The 12,186-nt window shown below is 41.8% G+C and overlaps 1 protein-coding gene across 1 annotated transcript in view; it reads right to left on the bottom strand.

The window, feature by feature from the left end:
- The window catches only part of BICC1 (BicC family RNA binding protein 1), a 228,813-nt gene that overhangs the window by 150,442 nt on the left and 66,185 nt on the right, over positions 1-12,186 (bottom strand). The window lies entirely within an intron of this gene.

Below are 12,186 nucleotides of genomic sequence, written 5' to 3'. Positions count from 1 at the left end.
CAGGCAAGAGCAGCATGTGGAGCTCTCTGCCGCCACACCCCCACAAGCTGCAGTGACGTGAAGTGGCCACTTCCCGGAGCGGCGCAGAGCCTGCAGCATTGGCAATCCAGCAGGCCGGATTCGGCCCGTAGTTTGCCCACCCCTGATCTAGGACAATGAGTTCATGCAATCCATTGTCTCTGGAAACTTAGGCTATGTCTACACTACCCATGGTAAGTCGACCTACGCTACGTGAGATCTATTGATGGTAAGTCGACGTACCTTAGGTCAAGTTACCGTGGGGTCTACACCACGGGGGGTCGACAAAAGAAACTCTCCCGTCGACTTACCTTACTCTTCTCGTGTGGGGTAGAGTACAGGAGTTGGCTGGAGAGTGATCTGCCGTCAATTTGGTGGGTCTTCACTAGACCCGCTAAATCGACCGCCAGTGGATCAATCTCAGAGCGTCGATCCCGGCTGTACTGTAGACATAGCCTGAGATTTAAGTTCTGGCAGAGGGCTGTATTTAGTTCCTATTGAAACTAATAAGAATGGGTTCAGGCTCTTAATTTAAAAGTGAAGATTTATTTTGTAGCCTCAGTCTAATCATTCATTCATATCATGCAAACAACAGTGATTGATTAATTGGTCATCTCTGCTCAAAAGTAGTCTAGGACCAGAAAGACACAGGATTTACAAATCAAGATTAGTAGCGAACTGCAAAGCAACAGTGACCATTAAGTTAAACCCTGAAACATGTTCAACAATACTACTAACTGGTTTTAAATTAACTATTTTTAAATGCTAACCTTAAAAGCTTTTATCTTAAATATTTTTATCCTTTATGTAATCCTCTTAGTACTTCCCGGCTCATTTAACTGTCAATGTATCACCACAAATACCAGAAGCCTTTTTGAATCCCATGCATAATTCATGGTATTTGTGCTGTGAATAAATGATGAAACAGCTATATTTATACAGTGAATTTCCAAGGTAAAAAATTTAATTAAGTATTTTTATTTAACACTAAGACTTCAAGCTACAGATATATAAAGAGTTTTTATATTATTTGTGACTTATTTATGCTACAACTTCACACACAATTTAAAACACACTGGATATTCCAGAACAAAGTTAATTATTCCCAAACACTTAGTTAAGAAGGAATTCCCACTGGAACTACATGCTCCTTAAACTTCATTACAGTGTTACAGCAAAAACTCTAAATGGTCATTCTGCTTTTCGTATGAGTACTGTTCACATAGAGAATGGAGATCCAATACTCCCACATCCTGCCCTTCGACTATGGAAGAGAAATTACAACATTTTTCATCTCTCTGCAGTATTCGGAGAACACTCTCCCACTAAATGACAGAGAAACCAATCTACAAAATTATTACATATTGTATTATATACATTTCTTTCATCACCTCAAGTTGAGAAGGACACAACTCTGCAGATATAAACCAGACCCGTCTTTAAAAATTCAGGTTGCAGGTCTCAAAACAACAAGAGAATTAAGCCTCACTACTTCCCACAGACTAACAAACTGAACTCTATTGAAATCTATTTCATTTTCATTTGTGATTAAGGATGTGAAAAGTTTCTCAATGTATTGTAACATCAGCACCTAGTACTAAAAGCTTAGGCACATGAGAAATGCTCATGTGCTGATACAGAGTGCAAAATTAAGAGTGGGCGTGGTATAAGTTCTTCAACCACAGCTCACTGTTCAGTACCTTGACAGACAGCTGCAGCAGCACAGGAACCAGCAAACAGAGCTGTAAACAGGGGAGTTTGAGTGGGAGTTCTGTTGGAGAAGACTAACAGGATTTAGGTGGGAAGGCTATGACAGATACAGAGGCAGCAGTGGGAGTGACCCAAGTAGTGGAAGACACAATGAAGATGGCTGGATGTGGAAGCTGCGACACGTACATGATCCTGGAGGGGGTACCTGGAAAGAGTTTTGTCTGCATGAAGTGCCGCCTGATAGAGCTGATGGAAGAGAAGAGCAGAGGATTGGAGATGCAGGTGGTTGGTTGGAGCGTAGCAGGGGGTTCGAGCAGATTATAGAGCAAAGACATGAGGCAGCTGAAGGGAAAAGCTCAGACTTGCAGATGGAAGGAGGACTGAAGAATTCTGAGGGGAGACTGCTTGGTGAAGAAAATGGACCGTGGAAGCATGTGACTAAGAGAACCAGGCAAAGGAAAAGACAGGCTAGTGAAGGAGAAATAGAGCTCAAGAACAGGTTTGCGGAGTTGGAAAATGAAGAAGGGGCACAGCAGGTGGTCACTGAAGGTGAGAGGGCAAGGAAGAAGAGAAGAGCAGCTAGTCCTATAGGAAGAGGGCAAGAGTCAATAGAGATAACACCACCAAATATGAGCCCCAGGAGGATACGGGATGGGTTGCAGAGGATCGCCAAGGACAATAGGAATCGAGAGGACTTGCAGCCAGATGGAACAGGGGATAGACTGGAGAATCGCACCATTGCCAGGAAAAGGCAGGTCTACGTGATTAGGGACTCATTACTGAGAAGACTAGACAGACCTGTAACCAGAGATGATCCAGAGAACAGAAGGATGTGCTGTCTACTGGGTGCTAAGATACGGGATGTGGACCTGAGGCTGAGGAGGAACCTAACGACAGCGGGAAGAATTCATTGATTATCTTTCAAGTGGGAACAAATGATACGGATAGATTCTCACTGGAACGTATCAAGGGAGACTATGCCAGGCTGGGGAAGACGCTTAAGGAAATCGAGGCTCAGGTGATCTTCAGTGGGATTCTGCCTGTTCCTAGAGAAGGGAAACAAAGGTGTGACAAGATTATGATGTTCAACAGATAACTCTGCAAGTGGTGCTATAAGGAGGGCTTTGGGATGTATGGCCACTGGGAGGCATTCATGGACAGAGGACAGTTCTCTTGGGATGGACTGCATCTGAGCAGGGAAGGAAATAGACTTCTAGGATACTGGCACAACTGATTCAGAGAGCTTTAAACTAGGAATCTGGGCGAGATGGTTGGGAGATGTCCAGGTAATCTTCACACCGGATTTTAGCATTGAGAGGGAAGAAAACAAAGTAAGAAAGCATACAGCCGTGGGTAGGAGAATTGCCATAAGGAGGAAGGGTAGTGTGGATACCAGTCTAATAGGTCATGGCTATAGAATGTCCGTGTCTAATCAGGTAAAGAATGTGAACGAGGCCAAACAGCAAAAATTAAGATGTTTGTACACCAATGCGAGGAGCCTCGGTAACAAAATGGAGGAACTAGAGCTACTGGTGCAGGAAGTGAAACCAGATATTACAGGGATAACAGAAACATGGTGGAATAATAGTCATGACTGGACTTCAGCTATTGAAGGGTATGTTCTGTTTAGAAAAGACAGAAATAAAAGGAAAAGGTAGTGGAGTAGCATTCTATATCAATGATGAGGTAGACTGTAAAGAAATAAGAAGTGATGGAATGGATAAGACAGAGTCTGTCTGCGCAAAAATCACATTGGGGAAGAAAACTACTAGATCCTCCCCAGTGATAGTACTTGGGGTGTGCTATAGACCATTGGGATCCAATTTGGGTATGAATAGAGCCCTCTTTAATGTTTTTAATCAAGTAAATACTCATGGAAATTGCGTGATCTTGGGAGACTGACTTCCCAGGTATAGACTGGAGGACAAGTGCTCGTAATAATAGGGCTCAGATTTTCCTGGATGCGACAGCTGATGGATTCCTTCATCAAGTAGTTGCTGAACCGACTAGCGGGGATGCCATTTTAGATTTGATTTTGGTGAGTAGTGAGGACCTCATAGAAGAAATGGTTGTAGGGGACAACCTTGGTGTGACGCAGCAGGGAGGGGCGAGTGTTGACCTGGGGATGTGGCAGGGGAGTTTCACTGGGGATGGGATACCCGAGAGCCTGTAACCTGAACCAGGAGGGGGAGGGGTAGGTAGCACCCCTGCCCAGGAAACTGGACAAAGGCTGCAGGAGAGAGCCTGCTGGGGAGGTTTTGGTTTCAGTTTGGTGCTGGGTGGTGGAACACAGGGAACCCCAGGGCTGGGGCCTGAGCTCCCTGCCCCCCAGAAGGACTTGACTGAGGGGTCCTGGTTGTACCCACAAGCTCTGTTTTAGACTATGTTCCTATTGTCCAATAAACCTTCCATTTTATTGGCTGGCTGAGAGTCACAGTGAATCCCAGGAAGAGGGGTGCAGCGCCAGGACTCCCCCACACTCCATGACACTTGGTTCAAGTGATCATGAGCTAATTCAGTTCAAACTGAATGGAAGGATAAACAAAAATAAATCTGCAACTAGAGTTTTTGATTTCAAAAGGGCTGACTTTCAAAAATTAAGGAAATTAGTTAGGAAAGTGGATTAGACTGAAGAATTTATGGATCTAAAGGCAGAGGAGGCCTGGGATTACTTCAAGTCAAAGCTGCAGAAGCTATCTGAAGCCTGCATCCCAAGAAAGGGGAAAAAATCCATAGGCAGGAGTTGTAGACCAAGTTGGATGAGCAAGCATCTCAGAGAGGTGATTAAGAAAAAGCAGAAAGCATACAGGGGTGGAAGATGGGAGGCATCAGCAAGGAAAGCTACCTTATTGAGGTCAGAACATGTAGGGATAAAGTGAGACAGGCTAAAAGTCAAGTACAATTGGACCTTGCAAAGGGAATTAAAACCAATAGTAAAAGGTTCTATAGCCATATAAAGAAGAAGAAAACGAAGAAAGAAGAAGTGGGACCGCTAAACACTGAGGATGGAGTGGAGGTTAAGGATAATCTAGGCATGGCCCAATATCTAAACAAATACTTTGCCTCAGTCTTTAATAAGGCTAAAGAGGATCTTAGGGATAATGGTAGCATGACAAATGGGAATGAGGTTATGGAGATAGATATTACCATATCTGAGATAGAAGGCAAACTCAAACAGTTTAATGGGACTAAATCAGGGGGCCCAGATAGTCTTCATCCAAGATTATTAAAGGAATTGGCATATGAAATTGCAAGCCCATTAGTAAGAATTTTTAATGACTCTAAACTCAGGGGTTGTACCTTATGACTGGAGAATTGCTAATGTAGTTCCTATTTTTAAGAAAGAGAAAAAAAAAGTGATCCAGGTAACTACAGGCCTGTTAGTTTGAAATCTGCAGCATGCAAGATCTTGGAAAAAATTTTGTAGGAGAAAGTAGTTAAGGACATTGAGGTCTATGGTAAATGGGACAAAATACAACATGGTTTTACAAAAGGTAGATCGTGCCAAACCAACTTGATCTCCTTCTTTGAGAAGGTAACAGATTTTTAAGACAAAGGAAATGCAGTGGATATAATTTACTTAGATTTCAGTAAGGCGTTTGATACAGTGCCACATGGGGAATTATTAGTTAAATTGGAAAAGACAGGGATCAATATGAAAACTGAAAGGTGGATAAGGAATTGGTTAAAGGGAGACTACAGCGGGTCATACTGAAAGGTGAACTGTCAGACTGGAGGGAGGTTACCAGTGCAGTTCCTCAGGGATAGGTTTTGGGACCAAACTTATTTAATCTTTTTATTACTGACCTCGGCACAAAAAGTGGGAGTGTGCTAATAAAGTTTGAGGATGATACATAGCTGGGAGGTATTGCCAATTTAGAGAAGGACAGGGATATCATACAGGAGGATCTGGATGACCTTGTAAACTGGAATAAAAGTAATAAGATGACATTTAATAGTGGGAAGGGCAAGGTCATGCATTTAGGGATTAATAACAAGAATTTTAGTTATTACCTGGGAACGCATCAATTAGAGTAACAGAGGAGGAGAAGGACCTTGGAGTATTGGTTGACCACAGGATGACGATGAGCCGCCAATGTGATATGGCTGTGAAAAAAGCTAATGTGGCCTTGGGATGCCTCAGGCGAGGTATTTCCAGTAGAGATAAGGAGGTGTTAGTACCATTATACAAGGCACTGGTGAGACCTCACCTGGAGTACTGTGTGCAGTTCTGGTCTCCCATGTTTAAGAAGGATGAACTCAAACTGGAACAGGTACAGAGAAGGGCTACTAGGATGATCTGAGGAATGGAAAACTGTCTTATGAAAGGAGACTCAAAGAGCTTGGCTTGTTTAGCCTAACTAAAAGAAGGTTGAGGGGAGGTATGATTGCTCTCTATAAATATATCAGAGGGGTAAATACCGGAGAGGGAGAGGAATTATTTAAGCTCATTACCAATGTGGACACAAGAACAAATGTATATAAACTGGCCATCAGGAAGTTAAACTTGAAATTAGACAAAGGTTTCTAACCATCAGAGGGCTGAAGTTCTGGAATAGCCTTCCAAGGGAAGCAGTGAGGGCAAAAGACCTATCTGGCTTCAAGATTAAACTCAATAAGTTTATGGAGGAGATGGTTGATGGGATAACATGATTTCGGCAATTAATTGGTCTTTAAATATTCATGGTAAATAGGCCCAATGGCCTGTGATGGGATGTTAGATGGGGTGGGATCTGAGTTACTACAGAGAATTCTTTCCTGGGTATCTGGCTGGTGAATCTTGCCCACATGCTCAGGGTTCAGCTGATCGCCATATTTGGGGTCGGGAAGGAATTTTCCTCCAGGGCAGATTGGAAGAGGCCCTGGGGGTTTTCCGCCTTCCTCTGTAGCATAGGGCACGGGTCACTTGCTGGAGGATTCTCTGCACCTTGACATCTTTAAACCACGATTTGAGGACTTCAATAGCTCAGACATAAAGTTAGGGGTTTGTTACAGGAGTTGGTGGGTGAGAATCCGTGGCTTGCGTTGTGCGGGAGGTCAGACTAGACGATCATAATAGTCACTTCTGACCTTAAAGTCTATGATTCTATGACATCCAGACAGAGGAAGAAGCTGAAGATTGCAAGACATTTTTTGAAGGAGAAATGGATGACCCTCCTGTCTTCTCAGTCTTCGCGAGGTATTGTTGAGTTTATTAAAGTGTTACAACATTTTCTATGTAAGTTAATACCCTACCAATAAGCAACACATACATTTATTTATATGTTTGGAAGGTGATATATTGTGACCCTAAGAGCCCCTTTATGCCAACTGGCAAAGGGCACACCCAACTAACTGTCAGAATATTTACTCAATGTCTTGCAAGGTAGGCATATGTAAACTGGGCATACACAGGTCAAGAATATCATTGCGCAATGTACATAAGGGCTGCAGATAAAAAGTTGGATATGAGTGCTGGAAATATATGTTCTTAAAGCATATTGTGGAAATAGTTGGTAAACTACTTGACAAAGGAATGTGGATCTCCCTTTCTGTAGTGATCAAGCTAACAGGCAGAGAAAAAACAGCATGACTTAATTTCAAGCAAAGGACAATGAGAGCACATTTGCATCTTAGGCAAACAAAGGGATCAAGCCAATCCAGAAAGCAAGTTGAGCAGAGGATGAAGAAGGGGCTTGATGTCTGCACCCGGAAGAACAAGAGCATGGAAGAGGAATTTTGTCTGGGTTAACTTTTCAAAGAATACATTTCAAAGGTTTTCTGGGCTTAAAAAATGGAAGAAAGGGGACGCCTGTGTTATCCGTCACTGAGGGAACACAGGGTCAGCACCCTCTGATTCTGTGAACGGTGGATCCTCCTGCCTGAGGAGCTGGAGATGCTGATAGTTCAAAGTAAGAAAGAAAGCTGCTAAGCCAAAAAAATATAGTCTGATAAAATCAAACTTTCGACACTAGAAAGCGTGTGGCTTTTGTTTTGTTTGCGACCATACCCGTCTCTTTTTCTCTTGCTTAGTATCACTTAAATCCATGTTCTTCATTAATAACCTTGTGCCTAGTTTTACTATAACCAATTCAGGGCTGTGTACTGAAGTAAAACATGGGCCCTCAGCTAAACTGACACGCTGGTGCGTGCAGTCTCTTTGGAGGCACCAGACTTGGTAATTTCTGTGAGTAGTCAGTGAAAAAGGGCTGGACACTGCAAAGAGACACCTCTAGGGAAGTGGGGTTCTCTGAATGTTACCTACAAGGCAAGGTTTAAACTGACCGAGAGTCTCGATGAGTTTGCTGGTGAGGCAGACAGACTGATGTGGCAGTAAAAGCTCCAGCAAAGCTCTCTTGCTGAGGCAGAAGGGTAACACAGTCGCTTACATTTCTGGTGCCCCAAGTGTATATCACATATATAAAACAACATTTTAATTTTTTTCTGATACATAGCCTACTGTGTATCAGGAGATCTGGTCTTGATTCTCCCTGCTGTGTTATCACACATAGAAGATATGCACAACTGTGGCTCAAAACATTATTCTAACTCAGTAGTTCAAAGACAGAGCTTGAATGGTTGAAACTATTCTTACAGGTAGAAGAGAACAAAATCCCTGAAGATAATCAAGGTGCAGAATCACAAGGACTAGCTGAGACAGGATGTTATGATAATTTCTTGTCCATATTTGATATCCCCAATCTGATTACTTTCTTGAAGTACTAACCTTTCCTTCCCTACAGATGTTACTTTATTTTTCTATTTAATTTCCTAGAGGTTCCTTGTTTGGTTTTGTGGAGAGGGAGGATTTTAAGAGAAAGGAAAAGGAAAGAAAAAAAAACCCTGACCCTATCCATCTTACAGATATCACAAACTTCACTGGAGGGTTTATGAACTCTGTAAAGCTACTAGAGTTCACTTACACAAATCACCAAGTGATTTTGTTCGAACCCACTTTCTCTCTCAAAAGAGCCTCCCACCCTTTATAAGGAAGCAAGCAAGGAAAGTATTCCATAAAAATACAAATTTCTTAAAACAAGCAAGTAAAATGGAAACTTTTTGGAATCTTAACTGTAACTGTTTCAGCCAAGAGACCCCTATGGTCAAACAAGCGTTAATTAGTGTCTATAGGGGGAAAGTAGTTAGCTCACTGCAACCTAATCTACACAAATTCTAAAATAATTTTAACCCTTATATGTCCTGACTTTTGAGAAATAAAATTCAACTTTAAATACTGCAGTGTTAATCTCTCACTGCCCACTTCTTTTCAAGTGGCCTCCTACAACATGCATTACCTGTTATATTTAACAATCTCTCCCAACTTGTATTTAGCTCAGCCACTCTGATTTCCTTTGCTAGACCTGAAGAAGAGCTCTATGTAGCTTAAAAGATTGTACGTTCCATCAACAAAAGTTAGTTCAATAAAAGATATTGTCACCTATCTTGTCACTAAAAAATGCTTTAGAATTTACTTCCCACAAATGTTCTTCCCACAGTAAACACTTTCTAATGTTAATCAAAAACACTGTCAACCTCATTTGCATTCAGAATATTCTTGAATTCCAGACCCAGGAATCCAAAGAGTGAGTTACTGTAGAAGACTTAAGCCAAGGAAACAAGAACAAAAACAAAACAAGTATGCCCCCCCACCCCCGCTGCTTTAGAGCCATGAGTTTCCCTGTTGGGGTGGAGCTAATCATCATGAACATTATTCCTGTGGAAAAGGAAAACAGTTCTATCTTTCTGCAACTCCAATGACAAGATACTACTCTATCTAGAATCAAAAGTTTTACCAGGTCAGTAGTAACACACTGGCCTAACCTAGCCTTATGTTGTAACTACATGAACAGCCCATGTTTTTAATAATAAACATGAAGGCTTCCACGCAGTGAACTACTTTTGATTGATAAATTATTTAACTTACATATACACTTGTACCCCGATGTAATCTGGTCCTCGGGAGACAAAAAAAATTTCACCGCGTTATAGGTGAGACCGCGTTGTATCGAACTTGCTTTGGCCCCCCTGTTCCTTGTTCCCTGACCGCCCCCTCCAGAGACCCCCATCCCTAATCACCCCCAGGACCCCACCCCCTACCCAACCCCCCCTGCTCCCTGTCCCCTGACTGCTCAGACCCTATCCACACACCCCGCCCCCTGACAGGCACTCACTGGCAGCGGCGGGAAGCGAAGCAATGCGGCCCCAGTCCACTCCACTACGCCAGCTCCCAGCCGTGGCACTCCGCTTCCCGCCGGTGAGTGTTAAAGCAGTTTTCATATAACTCAAAATGCCAGTAATAATTATCAAACTACTGAAACATGACTATTTAAATGTGCATAGTAAGCATTTCATACTTCGAGCAGTGCTACTATGTTTATTATAATTTCCCTATACCATGCAATATTTTAGATCATATTTTCCCTTTTCAAGAAATACAGGATCATAAATGTTCCGTCCAATAAAAACAGCAAGAAGTTGAACCAGGTGTTAACTATTACGGTAGACATGACCTACAGAGTTTTGTCTATTTAATTACTAAATCTTGAAAAAACACAATTGTAAATTCTCCCTATATCATATGGAAAAATGAATTTGAATGTCTACTTTAAATGTTATTTTAATTCTGAAGAGTTCTCTGTTACATTATAGATATGTTTTGAAGGAATAAAAACCAAGATACACAGATTAAATTTTAGTTTTGTTTAAATGTAGAGTTACCATAGATTTTTGGTCTATTTCAGCAGCTCATGTCGTCTTCATTTTTAACCCTTGGATATCAGAAGTTGGAATTTCCAGCCCACAGCACTTAATGTAATATGCATTGATAGTAAAACTTCTGAATTTATCAGTAACCACGAGTTAAATTTCATTTAATTATTTTTCCTTTTTCTGCACTCTTATGGGAACAAAAATTATATGATAACTTATCTATGTCACTTGGAGGCAAGAATTTAGTGCAAGCAAAAAGAAAAGGAGTACTTGTAGCACCTTAGAGACTAACAAATGTATTTGAGTATAAGCTTTCGTAAGCTACAGCTCACTTCATCGGATGCATTCAGTGGAAAATACAGTGGGGAGATTTTATATACACAGAGAACATGAAACAATGGGTGTTACCATACACACTATAACAGGAGTATCAGGTAACGTGAGCTACTACCAGCAGGAGAGCAGCGGGGGTGGGGGGAGGGGAACCTTTTGTAGTGATAATCAAGATGGGCCATTTCCAGCAGTTGACAAGAACATGTGAGGAACAGTACGGGGGGCGGGAAATAAACATGGGGAAATAGTTTTACTTTGTGTAATGACTCATCCACTCCCAGTCTCTATTCAAGCCTAAGTTAATTGTATCCAGTTTGCAAATTAATTCCAATTCAGCAGTCTCTCGTTGGAGTCCGTTTTTGAAGTTTTTTGTTGAAGAATTGACACTTTTAGGTCTGTAATCGAGTGATCAAAGAGATTGAAGTGTTCTCAGACTGGTTGGGTTTTGAATGTTATAATTCTTGACGTCTGATTTGTGTCCATTTATTCTTTTACATAGAGACTATCTGGTTTGGCCAATGTACATGGCAGAGGGGCACTGCTGGCACATGATGGCGTATATCACACTGGTAGATGTGCAGGTGAACAAGCCTCTGATAGCGTGGCTGATGTGATTAGGTCCTATGATGGTGTCCTCTGAAAAGATATGTGGACACAGATGGCAACGGGCTTTGTTGCAAGGATAGGTTCCTGGGTTAGTGGTTCTGTTGTGTGGTGTGTGGTTGCTGATGAGTATTTGCTTCAGGTTGGGGGACTGTCTGTAAGCAAGGACTGGCCTGTCTCCCAAGATCTGATAGGTTGTAGATCCTTGATGATGCGTTGGAGAGATTTTAGTTGGGAGCTGAAGGTGATGGCTAGGGGCTCAAATTAAGACAGAACTCTTCAACAAAATTGTATCCATAGAAGTGGTAATAATCTAACTAGATGCTATCAACATATCAAGACAAACTAATCAATTTTATGGGGTTTGAAATAAACTATTTGTAGATATGTAATGGACTTTGACTTATTTTTGCCCTTCCTTTCCTCACGGAATGAAATGATTCTGCAACACACAACCCCCATTGCTACAGCCATATTGTGACACTCCTCATAATGAGATCCCTGACCTTTCTTCTAAAACTGCAAGAAGGGTGCCAACTATGTGGTGGTTTTTGTGATCTGTACACTCGTCCATAAGGAAAAGAAAAACACGGGCATATTTCACAAAACAGATACCAGATGGTAACAACTTTTTATTAGGCACCTGGGCTGAAATAAAACCAGAAACCTCGAGACAAAATGGCTGTATGTGCAATTAACACAAGAGACCAAATATAACATGCAACACACTTCTTCAACCTTAAACCAAAGGACTAAAATAAAGTAACAATGAGTATCCAAAGCAGAACACTTGGCCACCCAAGCAAATGGAATGACAAAGCACACTGGTATAAA

Source organism: Eretmochelys imbricata, chromosome 7 (genome assembly GCF_965152235.1).
Source record: "Eretmochelys imbricata isolate rEreImb1 chromosome 7, rEreImb1.hap1, whole genome shotgun sequence".
NCBI lineage: Eukaryota > Metazoa > Chordata > Testudines > Cheloniidae > Eretmochelys > Eretmochelys imbricata.
The sequence above is the reverse complement of the archived record's forward strand: the minus strand, read 5'-3'. Positions and strand labels throughout refer to the sequence as shown.